Source organism: Rana temporaria, chromosome 4 (assembly GCF_905171775.1).
Source record: "Rana temporaria chromosome 4, aRanTem1.1, whole genome shotgun sequence".
NCBI classification, from domain to species: domain Eukaryota; kingdom Metazoa; phylum Chordata; class Amphibia; order Anura; family Ranidae; genus Rana; species Rana temporaria.
This window is the reverse complement of record NC_053492.1, coordinates 170,708,274-170,734,089: the sequence shown is the minus strand read 5'-3', so window position 1 is coordinate 170,734,089 and position 25,816 is coordinate 170,708,274. Positions and strand designations below refer to the sequence as shown.

At 42.7% G+C, this 25,816-nt stretch overlaps 1 protein-coding gene across 7 annotated transcripts in view; it reads left to right on the top strand.

Moving 5' to 3' along the window:
- Window positions 1-25,816, top strand: part of PLD1 (phospholipase D1) — a 268,255-nt gene that overhangs the window by 78,654 nt on the left and 163,785 nt on the right. Inside the window, exon 1 of one of the 7 annotated variants that reach the window (XM_040349368.1) lies at window positions 16,305-16,527. The exons of the other annotated variants lie outside the window; for them this stretch is intronic. The gene's annotated coding sequence lies outside the window, so the exon portion shown is untranslated. Of the gene's footprint in view, window positions 1-16,304; window positions 16,528-25,816 lie in introns of those variants that run through there. 7 annotated transcript variants of the gene reach the window in all.

Here is a 25,816-nt window from a genome sequence, read left to right as displayed (position 1 = left end):
AGATCTCCCAGGGCAAGGGACAGGAAGGGTTAAGCACAATGCTGTCCTCCCAGAAAGGCTTGCTACATGTGACCGTCTCTCCTTGAATGTCTGGGTGCGTTGATGTACTTGCACTGTCCTCCTTGCTCCCTGCTGTTCCTTAGGCAAGATTCCTTTCAAACCCCACTGCTGTCAGGATCCTCACAAGCCAGCCTGACCTCCCCACCTGAGGCAGAGCCCCCCCTACCCAGACACAGGTGCCCCCCTTCAAATCCACCAACAGACTCCTTAGCACTCCATCTTCCACCCGACTCCCCTGCTGGCCTGACTCATCCATATTTCCACCACCTGAGGATTGGCCAAGGGTCCATTAGTATGCAGATAACCCTCCTAGCCTCCACTCACTAACTTCTAGACGGTTCTCCAAACTTCCAGAACCAGGGTGAGGCACCAGAGACCTGCCTGTATGAGTCATCCAGCCTGACCTGCACTAAACCCTGACCCAGACTCAGACTCACTTCATCAAGAGTCACACAAATGTACCTGTACTAACCTGGTGGCACAATAGAGGATGCTACAGTTGCTTAGGTTGTGACCCAGCAGCCTCAACCACCTGCGCAGAAAACGTGGGAGATGCATGCACTGGAAATTGCAGCAGCCGCTTCCCTCACTGAGAACCACACTGCACTGGTTTCTGTGTGGGCTGCGATTTAAAAAAATTATGCAGGGACCTTTTCCCTCAGTTTTCAGGAGCACAGCAGCCAATTCAAATATAGTGCTTCAAGCAGTCAGGAAAGTAGGGGAGTAATGAACTCCAAACACCTGGGATCAACTGGTTTCATGAAAACTTCCTGAACCACGTACGAACATACGTACACATCCTTGTGTAAGGCATACATTATTCATAGTGATGATTTTATTTTTCAGGTAGTGTTAGAGACTTAATACTTACCAATTTTTTTTTATATGCAAATGTAACAACTAGTTATTTTATAACACACCAATATTAGAAAGCAGAAGTACACATTATGTAGTTCCTCTTTTGCAGAAACTGGATGCACTTAACTTGCATAATATATTCTTCTAAGCCTTTAGAAGAAGACCTAACTAAGGTCTGGGTCAATTTCTTCTGTGTTGTATAAGTCATATCCAAGTTGCACAAATCCAAAGGTGTTGTATCATGATGGAAAAAGACTCTCTCACCCCCACTTCATATCTTTACCACTTCAGCCCCCAAAGATTTTACCTCCTTCCTGACCAGAGCACTTTTTACAATTTGGCATTGTGTCTTTTTAACTGACATTTGCGCGGTCATGCAATGCTGTTCCCAAACAAAATTTGCATCCTTTTTATTCCCCACAAATGGAGCTTTCTTTTGGTGGCATTTGATCACCTCTGCGGTTTTACATTTTTGCGCTATAAACAAAAAAAATAGCGAGCATTTTGAGAAAATTATTTTTTTACTATAATGAATATCTCCAACAATGTTTTTAAAAAACACATTTCTTCATCAGTTTAGGCCAAAATATAATATTCTACATATTTTTGGTAAGAAAATAGCAATAAGCGTATATTGATTGGTTTGCACAAAAGTTACAGCATCTACAAACTATGGGAAAGATTTATAGCATTTTTATGGCATTTTTACTTTACTAGTAATGGCGGTGATCTGCGATTTTTAGTGGTACTGCAACACTGCAGCAGACAGATTTAGACACATTTTTGGGAGCGATCAGAGCTATAAAAATGCACTGATTACTGTATAAATGTCACTGGTAGGGAAGGGGTTAAATGTGTTCTAACTGTATGGGGATAGGACTGGCTGTGGGGGTGGAGAGATATCATTGTTCCTACTTAGTACTTGCGCACACACAAATACCCGTGCTGGCTCTCGTGCCCGGCCTGCGTGATTGTGCCTGCCAGCCGCGCGTATCGGGAACTCCGCCGTGCATGGGGCACCTTGAGAGGCTCTTAAAGGGAACAACTTACCCATACATTGTTTTGCCCAGCTGTGCCATTCTGCCAACGTATATCGGCGTGAGCCGGTTGGCAAGTAGTTAAAGAGGTTGTAAACCTCCCTGTGCAATTTGGACCTATAGGTAAGCCTAGAATAAGGCTTGCCTATAGGTACTGTAAATATTTCCTAAAAGTGCGCAGTTTAGGAGATATTTACTGTATACTGCACCAATGATGTCATCGGTGCATGCACTCTGAAGGAACGGCCACCTGTGCCATTTCTTCAGGAGTGTGTGGTGTGACTGGCAGCTCCCGCGCATATGCACGGAAATTACTTTACACGGCTCCGGCCAGTCACACAGTCCGCGGTCCCAGACAGAAGATGGACGAAGATGGATGCAGCCTACAGCGGGGATGGCGTGGGCTTCATTTGCAAGGAAGTGTCACATGATGTGCTAGTATGCTATACATACTAGCACATTATGCCTTTAATTTGCAGGAAAGAAGCAAGGGGGAAAAAAAATTATGGTTTACTTCCACTTTAAGTCCTAGTAATAGGCATGCATGGTAGACATGTAGAGCCATGCATGTCCTGTGAAAGAATGGCAAATGCATAAACTCTGTCCATACTATGCTTGGGGTTGCAACCCACGGTACAATTTTGGGGCAGCACTTCACCAGTGCCCTTATTCTGTCTTGGCTATGCCTTGGGTGGGGTAAACCGAAGTAATAACCCAATAAATTATTGAACTACTTGCCTCAAAATTAGGAAACATGTTTTGGTTTGTACCTCCTTTTTAGATTTATAAAGTCTAACCAAATTGATACAAGTCAAATAAAGTAACTAAAGTTCAGCTTTATACACAGTTTTATAACAATTATGTGAACATTTTATTGGATCTTTTTTTAATAACAAGTGTGATTTTGCTCCTACAAGTGGCGTTAAAACACTCATAAAATAAATTAACAGGTTTAAGTTTTAACATTAGTAGTAATAATTAAGTTGTAGCTTTTTTTGAGCAGTGTGTTCTGTCTGTCCAACACCTTTTACAGAATTTGCAACATAGGTTGTACAATAGATCTGCTTATGAATCTTTGAAGATTTGAGGATATTTTTGGTTTAAAGGAAATAATGTTTGTCTTTTTAATATTCTGTAATGTATTCTCTTTTTGGTGTAAAGTAATAGGCCTGAATTTTGAATAGGTCAGCTCACAAGGGCAAATGCTGAAGGTTTAAGGTTCAGTGGTTTCACTGTAACTTTCCAACTGTATAACAGTCTGCTGAATAATATTGTCATCGGACATAATTAACGGTAATAACGTTTTGTTGCAAAATTGCTGGCGATCGCAGTCTACTTTCAGACAGGTGGAGAGGAACAAAGGGTCATCTGCAAGGTTCTTGTTAGAGAGTGCCATTTTCCTATAACAATGTCCTAAACTACTGGCCTTCATGCAATATGTGTATATTTTCATTCTGTTCTTAATATGGTATAAGGAATCTGTATAAATTATTAAGTAAATTGCATTGTTTGAACAACTTTATTTTCCAAAATTGAAATTTTACAGCATTCCATAAAATGATGGGACACATCCATTAAATAGGAGGGTGTTGGATTAAGTATGCAAAAGCAGGGACGAGTGTGTGATTAGGAATGCCTTTAAAGAGGACAAACCTTGTACTAATTCTGGATTTTAACCATTCTTTCAAGCTGCTAAGTTTTGGCAAGAACCTTGAATCTGATCCTACACTTGTATCTGATCCTACACTTGTCTGTGCACTTTATATATTGAATAGTATTATGAAAAGTCAATGTATGACTGTTATGCCAGGGACCCTAAAGATGGCATATTTAAAGTGCATGCTGTGTTTCTGCAGCTAACTTGCCTACTTTTCCATATTCCTTTGATTTTTTTTGATTATTCTGGCATGATCCTCAGAAACTGTACTTTTCTTGGAACGAAATTTTCCATGAATGGCTTGCAAAGCATCTGCTGTACAGTCATCTCAGCTGTCTGACACAAAAATAGAAGTCTGCATTTGTAAAGAAATTAAGAAATGTCACAATATAAATGATCATTGTTTTAACCATAGAGTTCTATCAAGAACAAGGGAAACTGAGCTTATATGAAACCGTAGAAAATGATGGTTCTGTTTTAGAGCACTTGAAGTATTAAACCCAAAAGCAAACATTTATTGGAGCTTTCCAATTCCTGGAATGCAACACTCCCCTTCCCCACCCCAGATTGACAATGCTGCTGTATGTCTGTGCCCCCTGTGTTCCTTCATCCAGAGTGGTGTTTCACTAATACAGGAGATCTGTTACTGGCCAGATCACCAAATGGAAACAGAAGGGAAAAAGCCAAAGAAAATAAATGCGATTAGGACATAAAATAGGGGGACAAAGATGGCTTCAAAGCTACATTAGGGAATCAATTGGCAAATCGATGGCAAGAGAGAGCCTATAGAGACCCAGAGGGATGTAGAGCTCTTAGTACTTGTGTAAGAGAGCTGTGCTATTAGAGCGGCTTGATAATAAGGTTGGTAAATTATGGATGCCAAGCCCACCACGTGGTTTCGAGACCTGCAACGTCAATTTATTCATTCAGGGTTTTTTGTTAACCCTGAAAAAAATTAGAATTTCTGATTCTAGCTGTAAATCTCCCATTGGGAACACAATTGGTAAAGTCCTAAAATAATAAAATATCCTGGGTAGAAATGTAATTTGAATAAAGTTGATTCTAACCAGGGTGGGGAATAATCTGCCCAACAACGAAGATATTCCAGATGTTGGTGGAAGAGTGAAGGATAATTAGCCTGGTAAAAAGTGTTGATTGAAGGTGTCTAAATACCTAAATATGGTAAAAAGATTGGTGCCCATTAAAAATTATAAGTACTCTGCAAAGTCGTTATCAGGGGGCAAGGAAACATTAAGGGACATCATTTTTAAGGTATTCAAGGAAAGCCCAGAGAGCTGAGAAAATTGGTGTAACAAGGTCAACAGGTAGGGTAAAGTAATTTTGAGGATTTGTGATGTAGACAAGGGTATCATTGGAAAACAAGGCACATTTATGCGCTTGTTGTCCATTACATATACCATGAATATTCATATGGGATCGAATAGCTACAGCTAAAGGTTCACTTGTTAAGGCAAATGGCAATGAGGAGAGCGGGCAGCCCTGTCTTGTCCCACGTTGAATGGGAAATGACAATCTATTACCCCGTATGGAATCCTGAGGTGATTGGTTGCTATAAAGGACCTTTTTAATGGCAAAATAAAACTAGAACCAAACAAACCTTATTTTTTGTTTTTTAACCTCCCTGGCGGTATGATTCTGTCTGGAATTACGTACCAAAAGCGGTACAATTATTTTGCACGGAAATTTGGTGATTTGTACTATAGGCCTGTAATTTTTAGGAATAACTCGCTTAAATCTGACCAAACAAGAATCTTGTAGGCATCCCGGGTATGACATTTAAAAAAAAAAACTAAATTATAAATTATAATATAATAAATAATTATAACAAATAATAAGATAATTATAATAAAAATTATTCAATAATGTAATCAACTCAAAATCACTGAAATTTGCTCAGTTGCAGAATTGTCGCTGTCATTTTTTTTTTTTATGACGAATTTCCCCACAAATCGCTATCGCACATTTCTGCAAGTGATTATAATTTATTATCGCTGTTTTCTAGCTGATCTAAAACCATTTTTGACATAAAGGGACACTTTTGGACAATCTACAGTTTGCAGGCAGAAAGAATAGTTTTTATTATATAAAAGTACATGTAGGACACTGGGCAGACCACTAGGGACAAGGGGGGGTGTGTATTTTTTACATACAGTACTGTAATCTATAAGATTACAGTATACTGTATGTATTGTGTTTGTTTACTTTTTTGAATTTGGCGCCGTTCTCCGCCCCCGTGCGTCGTAACGTTGCAGGGAAAGGAGATCGGCGGCACACAGGGAGACTGTGAATCGAGCGAGGAGGACCCGCTCGCTCACACAGCGGGGTGGCATCGCTGGATCCAGGGACAAGGTAAGTAACTTGCCTGTGGATTCAGCGAGAAGGTAAGCCGCGCCGCTGCACACTCTGCACGTCCACCCCGAGCGTGACTCGGGGATACCGATCCTAACATTGAAAACCCACCCCGAGTCACGCTCGGGTTTACCGCTAAGGGGGTTAAATAACAAACATGTTATACTCACCTGGTCTGTGCAGTGGTTTTGTATAGGGAAGCCCTGATCCTCCTCTGGGTTCCTCTGCTGGTGCACCTGGCTCCTCCTCTTTGACGACTGCCCCCATAGAAATCCACTTCCTATGGGGGCACTCATGTGGGAACAGAAGTCTTCTTTTTTTTTTTTTCTTTACATTTGTTCAGAGAATGCATTAAGGTAAACAACCTTAAGGCGTTAGAACCACTTCTAGGCTGTATAAAACAAGGCTACTTGTGGTTATTCGGTAACCGACTAGTCATCGGGTGCTTCTTAAAAACTGATGGAAGGTAAAACTAAAAATAGGTGTGCGTTACGCACAGGACACATTGGTGCTGCGTTGCTTAATCTGTACCGCAAAAAAATGGGGCTCTAGTGCTTAAAAAAAAAAATGGGAACAAATCCTAGAGCAGATACAAGTGGTGGTTTGTTTATTTACATTTTTTACAAATCCTATTTTTCACAGATTTAGCAACATCTATGGCTATATACATGGGTACCTGCATGCTACATTTCTGCATGCATTTTGGATTCTCATGTTTTGAAATTGCTTTCACACTTCATACAGATGTCGCTGAGCTGTTCAGGTTCAGGGATGTAGGTGCAGTGCTAAATCTGACCACTAGAGAGAGACCTCACAAAAGAAGCTGCAAGTACAAATTGTCTTGGTCACAACATGCTCCAATTACGTGTCACTTCTTTATGCATTTTTATTGTTAAAGGGCAACTCAAACCAAAACCTTTTTTAGATTTTACATGTAGTAACATTTAATTGCTGTCTGTGTTCTTGTTTGGGAGATGTAGTTTTTAGGTGTGCATGCATTTTTAATTGGCTGCCCTATGAGTGACAATTGCACAAAAGAAATGCAAGCATTGCACTACAACACATAACAGGTCACCATGTGTTGCGGTGCATTTTAGTGCACATGTGTTGGCTAGTGCGTTTGAAGTGCCATTAGGAATAAATGGCCTGCCAGGCCTGTAGTGTGGCTCACTGAGCACTGGATTCTTTATTAGGCACTCAAATAGGCGCCCTTAGCTCAATGTGGTGAGTTGACCACAGAGTGCTTTACAGGTTTAGGACTTGGTCTGCCTGCCTGGGAAGACTGCTGGATGGGAAATATCCCCTGGATCTTGCCTATGTACCTGGTAGGGACTGCAGGAGTCCAAAGACCTCCACTGCAGCAAGTCATGGCTTTCCGCCTTTAAGGGAGGCTGGATTTGCTGACCTTGGTCCCCAAAGGATTACATCTGTTGCATATTTGTTACAGATCTGGCAGTGAGGGAAAGGCACTGCAAAACTTTGTGTTTTGGCCCTGCAACACATTTTAATTTGGTGCCATTTTCCAGACAGGGCGCTCCCACTGAGCTTATGCAACCTCTCTACTGGGAATTCATGCTCCACATGCATGAAGCATTTTGGATTACACACAGACCACCATCTGCTCAATAGTTCAGCATTCTGATCCTCCGGGACAGGCCCTGCTGCCTCCAAGTGACTGGTCACAGACAACATTAACCCTTCCTCCTATAGCAGTGTTTCATGAGTACCACTTGTGCAACCCCTCATTTGCAGCAATATTATAGTGGGTCATAAGACATGGTTTAAGGACATGCCTAGGGATCCTGGTTCTATCCTGACAGATTTGTCTGTCCTTGTCTGCGGAGCTTCACTGCAACATGTACTGGTGTATCCCTGGACAAACTTCATCAATGTCACTAAGGGAAAAAGTACCTCTTTCCCCAGAAAAAGAAAGAAAAACATCCATTGGGGAAACCCTCTTCTCCCTGACCTCCAAGGCAAAGCCAGCTGAGACCTAGACCCTCAAATCCCTCAATTTTATTAACTACCATAGTCCTTTTCTAAACTGGGGTATGCCACCACTTTTAAAGGGAAGGGGGTCTGCAGCCATCTGGTCCCAGGACATTTTGTATGTATGGGTCCAGTGCATTGTATCCAAAGGCTACAAGTTGGACTTTCAGGTTCTACCTCGACCCTGCTTCATGTTGTCAGTTTTGCTAAAGTCCCTACTGAGATTAACACTGCCCTGGAAAACCTTTTCTTGCAAAGGGTCATTGAACGTTTAGGATATATTTACACTACCTATAGGTAAGCCTCATTATAGGTTGGAAGAGATGGAAGTTTAGCAAACTTTTTTGTTAGAGATTCCTGGTTTGCATTTATTGCAGTACATGTTCAAGTCGGCCAACTGAATCAAAGTTATTCCTCTCTAGCCAGTCTGTACTCTACTATGCCAAATATATACTGTATATATGCTCATAGAATTAGGGCCTCATTTACACAGACATTTAACTTCTTCTATGTGCTGAGGTGTAAATATACTGGTGTCTCGTGAGCTGCACTGCCGTGTATGGGCACCGATGCAAGTGAATGGATGTACGCAGCCATGCTCAAGTAAACCTCAAAGGTTGCTGCATTGGCGTTTACCCATGCATGGCACTTCTTCCCAAACACACCACTGGTATGGGTGGCACTTACGATTCACTGGGCACCAGAAAGTATGAGGGATTTTATGCCTTAGCGCACAGTAGCTAAGTGCCCATGTGGCCCAATAAACATGTACTGTAGTCCCAGTATGGGGTAAACACAGTTGGAGGAAAGCTTCAAATGCTTAGTTTGCATGTGCATGGGTCAGTGAAGTTTAGGTTGTAAGTGCCAAATAAAGCACTATAATTGTGTGTGTGTTTTTTTTTTTTTCTTCTTGTTTTGCATAGCTGTTGCTTTATGTATGATGTAAACGAGTAATATGAGGGGGCAGTAGGTGAAACAACTTTGAGCCAGGCACTGTTTCTCTGATTTACTGCAACAAGATAACATATCAAGTATAAGTCATTCAGTGCTGGTGATTTATCACCATTCTGCTCTTTGCTCCTTGTGCGGAGTCCTCCTTCCTCTGAACAGTCTCAGGTTTTTTGTTCTCTCTTGCTGCTTTGCCTTCACACCACATTCAAAATAAATAAAAAATATATATTTGCTTTAGAAAATAATCAGGAGATAGGCAGACTACTATATATTTCCTCTATTACCTTACCTTCCACTTGTGTAAAGTTGAGATGAGAGAGTTAAAACAAGTGCCCATTCACATTTCAGTTACTGGTAACTCCTTCTGTACCACTTCTACTTTCTTCCTCCTGCTACTTTCCTGAAACATATGGAAATAAAGCCAGGAAGGTAATGTAACAAAGACAATAAATATAAATCCTTCTATAACTAAAGAAAAAGTCAATAAAACCATTTAGGTTATGGTGAGAAAGGAATCCAAAAATCCTCAACTCTAAATGCCGTCTTAAAGAAAAGTATTCACATCTCAATTTAACACATATCCCAAAAATAAAGGATTGTTCCTCATTTTTAGGCAGTAACTAAAGCCATGATAGCCGAAAAGCCTAAGGCCCCTTTCCCACGATCAGACCGTCTATCCGTTTGTTATCCATCCATCAACGGACGACAATAAATTCCTATGGGCAAATGGATGACCATCCGTTCACCTCCGCTTCTGATATTATACTTTTTTTAAACGTACAAGGGTACGTCAAGATACGTGAAAACCGATATTAACTGATAACAGACAATGTCCATGAAAGTCCGATCGGTTAAGATCCATTTGGAAAAAAAAATATTTTTTGTTTATATGTGAACTTAACCTCAGACTGCTTCAGTAGCATGGGGTGGGTCCAAAATCGATGAAGTCTCCTAGCCACAATCTGTTTTTTCTTGCTTCTCCACATATAGTCAAATATGACAAACAATGTCACGCTGTCATAATGCTTTCTGGGTAATGTCATCAAAGCCACAAACTGCTGTAAGACTGATGTAAACGGAGATCAATGGAGCTTTTTCATTTGACTGTTGGGTACATAAAGGAATGATCTGCATAGCTTTGCCCACTTCCCATAAATGAAGACTAATCCTATTTTTGGCATCTGGGATGGAATGAGACATGTGAATACTTTCATACTTATTCCTAACTAAGTTTAAAAGAGTAGTACAGCCAAAGCTCGTTTGGCTGTACCTCTCGTGTGGATCACAGTAGTGCAGTTCGTGCTGCACTCCTGTGACCCGTTTTCAGCAGACGGTGGCTGACATCACAGAGGCGATCCAGGCTGAGAGATTGTGAAAATATGTTTGGGATCTCCCCACAACCCTGGCCACCACCTTGCGAACCGGTGAGAGTCTGAGCCAGCAGCTCCCATCCCCTCCCCAGCCCACCGCTCCAGTGTGCGTGGGGGTGGGGCAGAGCAGAAAGCTGTGACTGACAATCACAAGCTCTCTGCTCACGGAGCTCTGAGAACCGAGCGATTAGCGGTGTTTTGATCAGTCAGTTCTTATGCCGCGTACACACGGTCATTTTTCGGCATGAAAAAAAATGACATTTTTCAGCATGTCCAAAAAACGAAGTTTTTCCCAAATTCATCATTAACCTCTTCCATACAGGGCAGTTATACACACTTCCATACCAGGCCTATTCTGGCACTTCTCTCCTACATGTACAAATCATAATTTTTTTGCTAGAAAATTACGCAGAACCCCCAAACATTATATATGTTTTTTTAGCAGACACCCTAGGGAATAAAACGACGGTCATTGAAACCTTTTATCTTGCACGGTATTTGCGCAATAATTTTTCAAACGCCTTTTTTTTGGAAAAAAATTTGTTTCATGAATTAAAAAAATTAAACAGTAAAGTTAGCCCAATTTTTTTGTAAAATAGGAAAGATGATGTTACACCGAGTAAATAGATACCTAACATGTCACGCTTTAAAATTGCGCACACTCATGGAATGGCGCCAAACTTCGGTACTTAAAAATCTCCATAGGCAACGATTTGAAATTTTTTACAGGTTACCAGTTTAGATTTACAGAGGAGATCTAGTGCTAGAATTGTTGCTGGCACTTTAACCTTTTTTAAATCTAGTCCCATTTCCATTCTAACCCCTGTTTTAGATGTACTGTGTGAAAGGAAGATGTGTATACTTGCCTAGGCTGAGGCCACTCCGGTCCGGCAACATGATCTCTCCAGAGTCCAGCTTCAGTGAAGAGGAGAGATCCCGACAATGGCTGCAGAGCCTGGGTGATGATGTCATCCATAGGCTTACTATGGGGCATCTGTTGTCGACTGTCGACTGTCCCTTATGGACACACACAGCAGGGTTCGGAAGGGAGCACGCACCAGTCCCCCCATAGCAAGTCGCTACCTCTTAAACCCTGCTCTGTGTCCATAAGACATATAGAGCTGTGGCTCGGCCATGCTACTCGCTCTCTTCTCATTGGTTCACTGGTTGTGATTGACAGCAGGGGGGACAATGGGGAGAGGGAGTCCTCAATGACAGCCGAGACTCTTGTGCATATAACTGGATCGAGAGGGGGCTCAGAGTATTAGGGGAAGCTGTGGGAGGAGCAGCACACAGAAGGTTTTTTTTTTTTTTTACTTTCATAGAATGCATGAATGTAAAAGAAAAACAAAAAAAAACGTCATCATTTACAACCACTTAAAGTTTTGTATAGAGTAGGCTTGACTTCCTCTTTAGACTATACTGTGTTAAGAGAAAAAAAATGGTAATAGTGAAACTAGCAGGTCAGAAATGTCTCCTGTTGAGTCACCGCTATAACTCAATCCGCAAAGCTCATGTCCCTTTCTGTCGAATATCTGCAGAGAGACCATTGTTCCCACACAAAGAGAATCTCTGCAGCATGCAGGCAGTGAACAGAATTTTCTACTTTCAGGAGAAAAGCTAAACCTTACATTCCAGGTGTATCAAGACAAAATGTGTGTATTTAACGGGATTGTTTGGCCCCCTTTCATACTGGTATGGTTTGATTGCCCTGCAGCTGTGGCACACTGTACCCGCGGCATCAGTGCATCAGTTAGCTGGGCTTTACATACGAACTATTAAGAAGCGACCCCAAAAAACAGTACAAAGAAAAGGCAGAAAGGGAGGGAGAAAATAAATAAAACGTGTATCTAAACCTGATGACAAAACTGTAATGCGTATATTGCTGGTTACCATTCCTTAGATGTGGGGATTACATTTGTCGTCCTTTTTAAAGATTGAGTTCACCTTTGCCAGAAAATAGCCTATGCAGTCAAGGGGTCCTAGTAGATGTTAAAAATCTGTGCCGATTTGTAAAAATCTTCATTAATTGTATTGTTTTTTTACCTGTAGGCCTTTTTTTAGTCTGGCAAAAAAAAATTCTAGTTGGCAACCCCCACATCCTGACAAGTTGTTGAAAACCATTGGAACGTTGACTCCCAACACTGCAAGAGTGAAAACCAACAGTCGGGACTTGAGGGTTGCTAACGTGGAGACTGTCGGCCAGGTTTCCAGGGGACGCAAATGGGAGAAGCTAGACAGAGAAGCCTCTCTTGCACCTCCAATCCAAATGAACTTTGTAGCGTTAACAGGTGACACACAGGGGTCACAGCAAACCAAAGCAGCATCCAGGCTAAAGCCAGGGTCAGGAAGTCAGCAATACATAGGAATAGCAGGCTTAGACAAAGTCAAGTGGATGGAGAGCAACAAGAGATTGCCAAACATGTGTCCGCTGATCTCCCCTAGCTACTATGAACTCGCAACTTTGTGTTCAGAATGATCAAATCCTAGTGGCTTTGGCTGTGAAAGAAGCTGAATGAGCACAGTCTGTGATTGGCTTCAGCAGAATGCAGAGATGACATTAGCGGCCATTGGATCATGATTGTCTCTCTAAAGAGGACACATCAGCTGGACTATGCTATCAGTCATGGCTTGTCAGCCTACTTGTGAAAGCAATAATGTAAACAAATATATATATATATATATTTTTTTTTTTTAAGTTGAATAAAATAGAACACCCAGAAATATTTATAAAAGCCTCCCACCCACGTGTATAAGCACATGCAAATAGCTGTTGCTGCGCAGTTGTGCAAAAACAAGAAATGAAAAATACATTTGGTATTGCTGCAAAAGCTGGAGTGAGAGCAATAATTCTATGGCATATTTTTAAACTTATAAACTGATATCCTGTAAAGGCTTTCAAACAGTTGACTGTAGACAAGTTTTTGGATGTAGTTTTATGCCGCTTCACTAGCACACGCAATTTTGAAGCTACATATGTTGTATGTATCTGGTAACAACACAACCTCATCTTCCTTTTTTTCTTTTTTTTACCAAAAATGGTAATTCTATTTGTTTATGTGCACTATAATGAAATTATACATTTTACTGAAAATGTTTTGGTAAACAGTAGGGCAAATATCATGCAACATATAAAATGATACTACCACCATTTTATTCAACTGGGTCTCTGCTTTAGAATTTCATTTAGGGGGTTGAAGTGAATGTTTGTTTATGTTAAAATGTGAACTTTTATTATGTGTGGCCAAAGTAAAAAAAATAAAAGAGTGGGCTTTGAGGACTGAGCTCCCTTCATGGCCCCTGCAGCTTATGGATGTATTTGCAATGTGTGCAAACTAAACCCCTGTTTTTAATGTGAACTGTTAGGATAATTCGGTTTTCTGCAGGCTGGTTGGTAAGTGACCTGGGAAATTTTCTATGTTTAGGCCGGATTCACACTAGTGTTGTGCGAATTTCAGCTCTCTTATCTCTGCTGAGAGATAAGAAAACTGTTCAGCAGATCCGCTCCATTTTAGATGTGAATTTGGAGACCTGGGAGGGGGAAAGTGTATTGAGGTGAATGAGACAAATCCTGAAGAGAAATGAACACATCTGCGAATCAGATGCGTGCCCATAGAAGATAATGGGCCTGAATTCGCACCTGAGCCGCACCGCAAAGCCTAGAAAACGCACACGTTTTTTCGGCAATGCGTAGTGCAAATGCATCGCACATATGTGAACCAGCCTCATTGAAAACAATGTTCTGCGAATTGGATGCAGTTTTAAGCCGCACTCAATTCACATAGGTGTGAACCTGGCCTTAAAGTTTGATATGCATTGTCCTTCCATGTGCTCCTTGTTAAAGCGGCTCTTCAGTAATTTTTTCATCTTTCCATCTATTAAATCTTCTGCCCTTGTTTTAACTTTGGATAGTAAAACATTTATTTCCTGCCAGTAAATACCTTATACAGCCCACTTCCTGTTTATTGTCTGGTCATTAGCCCTTAGGCTTATGACATCAGGCACAGCTCTCTCTCTGACTATCATGAGAGTTTGCCATGAAGGGAGAAGTCATAAGAGGGCCAATGAGAGCTGCAGGGCTTGCAGAGCTGGAGGTGTGCCTCCTGTGTAAATCCAGGAAGTGAACAGGCAGCAGCCCACAGTTAAAATGGATGCAGCCAGACTTAGTGGAGGGAGATGTCTGCAGCATATTTGGCAAGTTCAGAATCACAGTTCTACTAGGTGGAAGAGCTAACCATTTTTCCACTGTTTTTCCTTCAAAAAAATAATGTATGTATGGCCTGCCATAGAGCCTTCATTCAGATGATTTAGTGAGCACTCGTGCACATCCGTCAGCCGTGGCAGAATTAGTTGGATTCCATCTGCTCTACCAGACAAATATTTGTGCACGTGTCAGAGAGCTGGTAGAAATAGTTTGATCGTCATTTTTTCATCATTTCTGATCAGCTTTTTCAAGGTGTTGCATCGTTCTGCATTTTAATTGATGCTGAATTGCTTCTTTGTGATCGCTTATGCCACTCACAAATCGCTACATGTATGGGTCGTTCTTTTCTGATCGATCTCTCCAATGGGAATAATCGATCTACAGTAAACAACCCATTGGATCGATATGCTACACATAGGGAGGTGGATTTCTATTGATGGAAAACATGATCATAAATTATCAATCGCATCTGATTTTAGCATGAAATCTCCTAATCTGATTGAATCCATAAAGCCCTTTTACACTGCTACTCTCCACCAGTGGATCTGCCTGCTGAGCAGGGAATCTTTCTGCTGAGCGGGCAGATCTCAGGTCTGTATCCACTTCTGTATAGCGGACATGGACAGTCCACTTTTCTGTAAGGGTGGTCAGATGGAAAAGGACCGCCTGTCTGCTTGCGTCAGACTGTAATCCGATCCAATGCGCCAGACAAGATCGGATGTCAGCAGGTGTCGCTTGACACCCATTGCTCCATAGAGGGCAATGGATGGTCTGCCCGTGTGTAGGGAGCATTTAGGGCCCTTTCACACGGGCTGTTCAATCAGGTCCACCTATCAGTTTTTCAGGCAGACCAGATTGAACCGTGCAGTCTCCTCTATGGAGCGGCGGATGCCAGCAGTGACGTCCGCTGATATCCACCGCTATCCGAGCCAATCCTGTCTGCAAAATCCAGATAGCTGGTGGTCCTATTTTCTATCTCTGGCGGATTGGCTGGAAACGAAAGGACGGTCTGTTTCCACCCGATTTCCCCATAGAGGAGAGCGGTCTGTGTCCTCTTTGCACAGTGGAGTGGATGGGACCTGTCATCCTCCTGCTCAGCAGGACCCATTCCACAGAGGTTCCTGTGTTAAGGGGGAAGCATTTTGGTTCTATAAGTGCTAGTTCACACCAGACGCAGTTCCGTGCGCTTTTTTTTATGCACTAAAAATGCATCCACAGTGTTTTCCATGTATTCCAATGGCTCTAGTTCACACCATGCAGTCAGTTTCTGGTGCATAAACTGACCGGAAACTGACTGCATGGTGTGAACTAGAGCCATTGGAATACATGGAAAACACTGTGCATGCATTTTGTGCAGAAAAAAAAGCGCACGGAACTGGTTGTCGATTAAAAATTTGATCGTTTTGATTGAATTGCACATTGATTGGATAATCAAAGCTGCATGGCCAGCAATAGGCCCATCAAATGATCATATTGATCGTTGTGTGGCCATCTTTACATGTTTTAAATATGAATTGTTAAAGTCAATTCCTTCTTTTCATATTCAGAATTCTTTATTATTCCCATAGGGAATTGACCCCTGTCAGCCTTCTTTTAGAAGGAAGGACGAGGAATCCGACTGTTCTAGGGAGGACATTGCTATGAATTGTGGGGGAGGGGACAGGTGAAGCCCCCCTCATTGCCCTGTGTAGGTGACACTCCGCGATCACTATACGGAAATATAACACATCGGTTCCCACACTCAGGAGCCCCGCCCACCACTGGCCTCCCAGCACACAGTCTAACACAGGGGGGCGTGTCCCGAAGTTGTAAGCCGGCTTTTTCATAGGCTAAGGAGCCGAGGGGGGCTTGGCTAAGTGTTCTCGTGCCTGTAGGGAGTTGGCCATGTACAGTGTAGAGACGGCTCAGTGCGCTGTGTGTGTCTGTGTGCTGGGTGATCGCTGGAATCCGGACTAAGACACTTCCTACTCCCACCAGGAAAGTCTACAGAGTGACAGCACCATGTCATCCCGGATCGCACAGGGGCCAAAGGTTAGTGCAGGCTACATACTGTGTGTGTGTGTGTGTCATCGCACCCCTCACATACAAGTCACACACAGACACATCGCTGGGACTTCTGTACGATCCAGGGCTTATAATGGCATTTCTAAGGAGATTTCATCGTATTGGTTCATCAGCTCAATAGAATAGTTCTCTTCATTTTAAATGAGTCCATACTTCAGGACATTCCAGGTGCCTTTTCATATGAAAAATCTGTTTTATCATCTGAAGTGTGTGGAGTTCATGTGTCATCAGAGAATGCCATAGGAGAGGAGATAATGGTTCTGTATGAACAAACCACAATGATATCATGTATCCGTATCATAAAGGCTCCTACATTCCTCTATCACAGTCATATACACCCTGATCACAGTCATATACACCCTGATCACAGTCATATACACCCTGATCACGGTCATATACACCCTGATCACGGTCATATACACCCTGATCACGGTCATATACACCCTGATCAGTCATATTCACCCTGATCACGGTCATATACACCCTGATCACGGTCATATACACCCTGATCACGGTCATATACACCCTGATCAGTCATATTCACCCTGATCACGGTCATATACACCCTGATCACGGTCATATACACCCTGATCACGGTCATATACACCCTGATCACGGTCATATACACCCTGATCACCTTCATATACACCGTGATCGCGGTCATATACACCCTGATCGCGGTCATATACACCCTGATCGCGGTCATATACACCCTGATCGCGGTCATATACACCCTGATCGCGGTCATATACACCGTGATCACATTGAATGTATCATCTCCTCTTTCATCTGTTGATCTGTACAACATGATACATTTTGATAAGTTGTTGCAAAAATATACTTGTGCATTCATATGTATTCATGTGCCATCTACAGTACTTTTGCAGGCTTGAATGGTCAACAATGGGGCATATTTCCTTTCACTGACACCAGTGGCAGCTGGTGCTCAATTTTTTTTTTGGGGGGGGGGGCAGCAAACAAATCCCTTCCCCTCCCCCAAATCAGCCGACCGTCCTGCACTTCTTACCCCATCCAGGTTGCAGACGGCTTTGGCTGCTTGTCCTACTGGCCAATTCAGTCGCTTCTCATCCCGGCCATTCAGGTTTAAGACCCACTTCCTGATTGGCTAGGAGGAGAAGCAGGAAGACAGTTAAGAATATTAATTCGCTAATGTCACATAAGTGTTTTGAACACAATTAGAGCCTCATGCTCTAATCACATGCTTCTAAAAAAAAAAAAAAAAACATAGATATCCATGCGTCTGGTGCCCTGCATTAAGATTAGGGGGGGCGGCACTTCCCGTATGAGCAGCCGCCACTGACTGACACCAATGATGAGACAGTCTTCCTCCCACTGAAACCAACGATGAGGCACTATTCCTCCCACTGACACCAACTATTTCTCCCCCTAATACTAAAGATGGGGCATTGTTTTCTCCCACTGGGCACAGTCTGGCCCCCCTAAAGTCTGAAGGACAGTAAAGTGTCCCTTTTGCTTAAAAATTTTGGAGACCCCTGGTATAAAAGAGTCATCCATAATTCTAATATTATTTGGAAAGAAAAGTAATCAAGGTGACAGTTCAGGACAGTGATGTGCTTATTACATTCAGTTATGTTTAAGCTGAAGGTTAAGCTGCACTAAAAGTATTATTGAATGGAACCTTTCTGTTTACATTGTATACCTTTTGTTAGACTCCTTGGCGTCATCACATTGCTTCTCTGTGCAATACAGGTAGATATTGGCTGGCGGGAGGGACCAGCAGGCAGCTGTACATAGCTTTGTGAGAACAGGAAGGTGTGGTAAAGCCCACATTTCATTCTGAGCCTCAGCATTGGACAAATCTGAATTCCAATGAATGAAAGTACAAGTCAGGGACAGTAAGGCTGGGGAGGGGGGGTGACTAGATGTAGGAGATTCTCCAGCCATAAAATAAGGTGGGCTCTATCTATCTTGCTTGCAAGCTACTAATGCACACTGTGAAAAGCTTGCACTGTGCATTGAAATCAGAGTAAGCAATTTCAATACATGATAGGACTGGATATACAGCCGTTTAAGACGGAAGGTAAGGCTGAATTTCTGCTTAACCACTTAAAGGGTCACTAAAGGAAATTTTTTTTTTTTTGCTGAAATGACTGTTTATTGGGTATAGAGACATAAAAGTTAACGGATTCCTTTTAAAAATGATTAAAAATTGAATTTAATCTATCATATAATGTGCCTCTAGTTTCACGTTCGGTTTTAAAGGTACATACATGAATTTCCGGGTGAGAGGTGAGTCGGGAAGATTCACAGAACAAAAACAACAAATCCAGGGCAGTGTTTTGTTTTTAAAATGAATCTGATTGGTTCTGAGGAGTTTTTGACACACAGTAATGACAGCTTAGACCACCGTGAAAAGCTCCCAGTACTATGGTTATAAGGAAACAGGCAACCAGGAAGTGTGGAGATCACAGCAGAATTACAGCTACTTCAAAGCAAAAACGAACAATGAGGACATGAAACCAGTACTGCAGTAAGGTAAAGGAAGCTATTTAGCGAAAACATTTTTATCCTTTAGTAACCCTTAAGGACCCCTCACTGTGTATATATACGTCATTTTTTTTAAAGATGGATATCTCGGTAACGGCAGCAGCCACTGCCACAACCGAGATATCCATCTTTTCAGTGAGCGGTCCTCTAAATGATAACTGTGGTCTCCGCGGCGGATTCGCCGTGAGATCACCGCTATTGGCGGCAGGAGAGGGGGCCCCCCTCCCGCCGCTCTCCCGCGCCCTCCGCCGCTTACCGGAGCCGTCGGCAGCGGCGGAGGCGATCGGGTCCTTCCTCCTGCTCAGCTTGGATACGAGTGAGGGCAAGATGGCCCCCACCCGTCTCCATAGCAGGGCGAAAGCGACATCAAAACGTCACTTGCGCCCATGGGACAACGACGGAGGAGCATGGGGGAGGGGATAGACAGCTGACTCAACAGCTATGGCCTGGGAGTTTCTCACTTCTGCCTAATCTTGTCCCATAAGGGTGCACCAAACTGATTCTTTGGCCCGGGTGAAATAATGTCTAGCTTCCCCACTGGTACTGCCTATAAGAGTACCAGTACCAGCCGTTCTACTCCTAATAAAGTAGAACAGCTAGTGGCTAGCGAAGGAGGAGAGGGGCTTGGGTGGCCGGGGGGGGGGGGTGCGGGAGTTGTCCGGCCGCCATGGGAGACCTGTCAAAGTGGGCCAGTCTGGATTAAGTCCAGGGCCAAATTTTTGTCCCAGTCCGGCACTGCCTAGACCTCCTCTGTAATTCAAAAGATGCAACCTATAGAATTTTTTAAACGTCGCCCATGGAGAGTTTTAAGGGTAAAAGTTTGACGCCATTCCACGAGCGGGCGAAATTTTGAAGCGTGACATTTTGGGTATCATTTTACTCTGCGTAACGTTATCTTTCACAATATAAAAAAAATTGGGCTAACTTTACTGTTGTCTTTTTTTTTTTATTAAAAAAAGTGATTTTTTTCCAAAAAAAAGTGCGCTTGTAAGACCGCTGCGCAAATACGGTGTGACAAAAAGTATTGCAATGACTGCCATTTTATTCTCTAGGGTGTTAGAAAAAAATATATATTGTTTGGGGGTTTTAAGTAATTTTCTAGCAAAAAAAAAGTTGTAATCTTGTAAACACCAAATCTGAAAAACAGGCAAGGTCCTTAAGTGGTTAAAACCAGGATAAGTGTATATACTAGTTTTGTAGTGGGCCCCTTCTGCACTGCAAGAGTTAAAGCGGGAGTTCACCCGAATTTTTTTTTTAACATTAGATTGATGCTTATTTTGTCAAGGGGAATCGGGTCGTTTTTTTAAAATCTAAGCAGTACTTACCGTTTTAGAGAGCAATCTTCTCCGCCGCTTCCGGGTATGGGCAGCGGGACTGGGCGTTCCTATTTGATTGACAGGCTCCCGACGGTCGCATACATCGCGTCGCGAGTAGCCGAAAGAAGCCGAACTTCGGTGCGGCTTTATACGGCGCTTGCGCACCGACGTTCGGCTACTTTCGGAAAATCGTGACGCGATAGATGCAACCGTCGGAAGCCTGTCGGAAGACTGTCAATCAAATAGGAACGCCCAGTCCCGCAGCCCATACCCGGAAGCGGCGGAGAAGATCGCTCTCTAAAAAGGTAAGTACAGCTTCGTTTTTAAAAAAAACTACCCGATTCCCCTAGACAAAATGAGCATGAATCTAATGTTAAAAATTAACGTTTCCGGGTGAACCTCCACTTTAATGATGCTAAAGGCTTGTTTTGTTTGTTTTTGTTTAAAAAATAACAAACATGTTATACTTGCCTGCTCTGTGCAGTCCAGCCCAGATCCTCCTTTTTTGGGGTCCCCCTGGCCCGTCCCTCCTGCTGAGTGCAAACCGCTTGCTATGGGTGCACTGACGCCTCTCTCTCCTCATTGGCTCACCGACTTTGACAGCAGCAGAAGTCAATGGTGCTCGCTACTGTCTTAGGCAATGTAGAGGGAGAGTCCTGGATAGCTGAGGCTCTCGTGTAACATCGCGGGATTGAGATGAGGCTCAGGTAATTATAAGGGGGGCTGCTGCACAGTTTTTAGTTGTAAAGGCGGAAAGTTTTTTCTATTTTAATGCATTCTATCTGTAGCAGCATCCCCAGCACCCCCTAATTACCTACCTGAGCCCCATCTCTATCCAGCGATGTCCACGAGTCCCTCTGCCATCCGGGACTCTCACTCCTAAATGGCTGAGACACAGCAGCATGCCATTGGCATCTGCTGCTGTAAATCAAAATCAGTTAGCAAATCAGGAGAGAGGGGGCGGGGCCGAATGACTGCCATGTGTCTGAATGGACACATGGAGCTTAAGCTTGGCTCAGGTGCCCCCATAGCAATCACTTTTAATCTTTTAGGTCTAAGCTGGGGAACAGGAACAGTAAATTACTTACCCGATTCTCTGCTCCTGCAGGCTCCCACTGCACTGCCAGATGAGTCCACGCAGCCTCTTTTCCCCTACGCTCCAGCAGTCGGCTGTCCTCAAGTACAATGTAGAGCCCATAGCTATTGGGTATGAGGATGCTGAGGAATAGTTCACTGGTGGAGTATATGGGAGCTCCGTCTGCTGGAGAAGTGGGGGATCGGGTAAGCAATACTTATTTTCTTGTCCCCTAAACCTGTTCAGTGGAGGAGTAGCCCCCCTGCATGGGAGGATTTTTACTTTCCCTGGAGTTGGACCTTAAGATGGATATAAATACAATTTTGTCTAATGCAAATGGCCAAAAAAAAACCCATCTTTACAGCATTTATTTATTAATATTATTTTGTATGATTATTCCTGAATAAACATTCACCCAAAAATCTCCCAATTCTTATATTGCCGTCTGTGAGTAGTTGCCTTTTTGTGTCTAACCCGCAGCCAGATCTTGTGGCATTATATGGACTATATAATTGGCTTGATCTTGGTGATACTGTATGGTTTTCTAGCTTTTTTTGGGTATGTTCAACATATGAATGTTGTTAGCACTGTACGGATTTGTCGTACAAGGCACCAATAAACACCGTGTGAGATGTTTCCTGACCTACTTGGAAAACCTGTTCTGCCGAGCCATAAGACCAAAGACACAACCGGCTTTGTTTTTACGGCTGTCAAAAAAGGGATTACAGAGACTTCCACATGCAGCCTTTTTTTCTGCTTTGTTAAATAAACTTGAATCAATTTCTGTGGATTGTTAATAGAACATCATTATTTTCCTCTTGGGGCAAGGAATTATCTCCTAGTAGAGGAGGTTGAGGAAATGGTGGGGGTAATAAATAATATTGAAGTATTTGATATAAAGCTACCTTTTTATTATATGATTTGCAAGTAATACAAGGTGACATTTCATGTTCTTCCAGTGTTTATGTACAGGTAGCAAAGATATATTGCTGGAAGACATGCAGGCAGAAATGGCTTGTGCTAGCTACCTTTAGCAGGTAAATGGGTAATGCTAAAGTTCAATGGGTTTTGAAGTCTGATGTGCGCTCCTCTAAATCCTCGTCTTACTATCCCTCCAAACCCTAGATTCTGTTCATCTATCCTGTGTACAAGGAGGTGTTTCCTGTTGTCATGAGGCTGCCAAATTCCAGCTGTGATTTTGGTATGTCTGGAGTTTTGGTCAGGAACAGGCTGTCAGTATTTTGTCTTCTGGATACTTACAAGTTCATAGGAACCTGCTATTTCAATGGAAACCCGGACGTAGTAAACAGATTTTTATTACAACAATTTTTCCCAAATGAAAACAACATTCATAGTTAGAATTTTGTGCAATCAAGAAAACCTTTCCAACCTGCTCCTTCGATTTTTCTCACCGGTGTTCAAAATGGAACATTTATTTGACCGATAGTTCCGAAAACAAAAATTCTCAAACACAAAGCTACTGTTGTATGGCCTTTACTGATTGAGGCAGTTTAAAACATGCCACGCTACTGGTTTCAGAACTACAAATTGATAAAGATGTGCCAAAACATAGCTGCATGTGGTTATCTGCTGCTTTTGTGAGCTATGTTTAAGGCTATATGTGGAGTGCAAGTAGTGCTCTGTCTTAAGAAATATGACCATACAGATAACAATATAGATATAAATATCTATGAACTTAAATGATCTCTCTTAGAAATATGCCCCAACTCTTTTTCCAAGTGCATGTTATCTAAAATATGGACCAACCTCCACACATTGCAGTCTTCTTCCATACCATTTCCATATATAAAAAAAGACACTTACAATTTTAAGGATTCTGGTGCTCATCCATGTAAAGCCGCTGGTGTAATGTGGCCAGAGGTCCAAGGGCGCTGATGGCTCCCAGCGCTTCCTGGAGAACTCAGACACTTAGGAACTGTTGGCGTCACTTCCAGGTGCTCCGAACGCGCGTATCGCTCGTCCCACCCAGCTGTCTCCGAGTTGTCCAGGAAGCTCTGGGAGCCACCAGTGCCCCTGGACCTCTGGCCTCATACAGTACTGTATAAACCAGCGGTTTTACTGTGCATATACACCAGGGGCTTTTCTGTATAGAACAGCGGATTTACATGGATGAGCACCAGACTCCTTAACATTGTAAGGGCCCTTTCACACGTGCGGACCGTACATTAGATCCGTTCAGTCACGTTTTTTTTATCATCAGTTGTTGTCAGTAAATATCAGTTTTCATCCTTTTTCACTTCCGCTTTTCATCCGTTGTCGTCCGCTTTTCATCCGTTGTCGTCTGCTTTTCATCCATTGACGTCCGTTTTTCATCCGTTTTTGTCCGTATAGGTCAGTTTTTTTTTATAGAACTTTATTTAATCGGTTTTTCATGAATTTTGATGAAAAACGGATGTCAGCGGATCGGATGTTAACTGATCGTCCGCTAACATCCGTTTTTCGTCCGTTCCGTTTTTTTTCCGGAAGAAAATTAGGGTTTTCTTCCGTTCAAAAAAACAGAGCTTAACGGAGACGGATGTTAGCGGATGCTCATCCGCTAACGTCCGCTATCCCATAGGAAAGCATTGCAGTCCGTTTTAATCCGTAAACGGACGTATGAAAAAACGGACGAACGGTCCGCACGTGTGAAAGGGCCCTTAGTCTTTTTTTTTTTTTTTATGGATATGGTATGGAGTATTTGTATTTTATTTTTTATTTTTTTTTGTTTACATTAAAACTGATCCTACTACTGCTCGTCTTGCAAGACAGCACTCGCATATCAAATTAAAAACTGAAAAAAAATGTTGCTCATCTTGCAAAACGCTCATATACAGCGTTACTGGCAAACCAAGGTATAAGGCCGCGTACACACGGTCGATCCATCCGATGAGAATAGTCCGACGGAGCGTTTTCATCGGCTCACCGCTGAAGTGGCCTGATGGTCTGATGTGCGTACACACCATCAGTTCAAAATCTGATCGGGTCAGAACGCAGTGATGTAAAATACATGACATGCTGAAATAAACGAAGTTCAATGCTTCCAAGCATGCGTCGACTTGATTCTGAGCATGCACAGGTTTTGAACCGATGCTTTTGTGCACTTACCATCGGTTTGGACCGATGGTCAGCCGTCCATCGGTTCGATTTTAAAGCAAGTTCTCTAATTTTTGTCCAAAGGACAACAGACCGATGGGCCGTACACACGGTCGGTTTGGACCGATGAAACTGGACTTCAGGCCGTTTTCATCGGTTTGGACCGACCGTGTGTACGCGGCCTTACTCTATTTTAGATCATATGCACTTGGAAAGAGTTGGAGCATATTTCTAAGAGGGATCATTTAAGTTCAAAGATATTTTTTTTTTTTTTTTTTTATAAATCTGTTTATTGAATTTTAAAACATTCAACAAAAAAAGAAAACAAACATTGGTCATGACAAAAATTGGCTAAGGTACATACAGAAATATGATACGAGGCAATCTGAATACATAAAAGAAGGTGGGAAGCTCAAGTCAGCACAAAGGTCTCAGCGGGCCGTCATTCACGAGTGGAAAAAAATAAAAAATAAATAAATAAAAAAAATTAAAAAGGGGAATCCTGCAGCTCAAAGACACATGAGATATTACATTCGAAGAGTCCTATACAACATCAGGGAACAAAGAATTAAGTGGAGCTTGGGTCTGCGGCTGTGGAAGAATCCGCCAGCCATTTGGACCAAACCTTGTCATATTTTTGAGGGCAACCCCTATTAGCATAGCAATCCTTGTAAAGAGGCAGGCTGTTGACCAGTTGCTTCCACAGGGAGAGAGGAGGAGGAGTAGGTTTACGCCAGCTAAGGGCTATGGCCTTGCGGGCATAAAAGAGAAGCAACCCGACCAGGGTGCGACCTGCCACAGTGGGAATCAGTTGTTCTATCAGACCTAATATACACACTGCTATGGAGGGTTGAAGCGATATAGTGGTGATCTGCGTAATGACCCGTAGTATCTCCTTCCAGTAATCAGCGATGGCTGGGCAGGTCCAAAAAATGTGGGTAAAGTCACCTGGGACTGTACCACAACGCCAGCACCCCGGGGGGGAGGCGGGGTTCATTTTGTGCAACCTGTGTGGGGTAAAGTATGCGCGGTGAGCCATCTTGAACTGTATTAGTCGGTCTCTCAGGGAGACCAGGGATCTGAAAGGGAAGTCCCACATGTCATCCCAATCGTCATTGTCAAAGTCAGGAATGTCGTGTAGCCATTTGTTTCTGAGGTTTTCCAGAGTAGGGAGGGAGGTTATTATTAAGTGAGAGTACAGTCGCGAGGTGGGTTTGTCTGTACACCCCGACCTGAGGAGGGT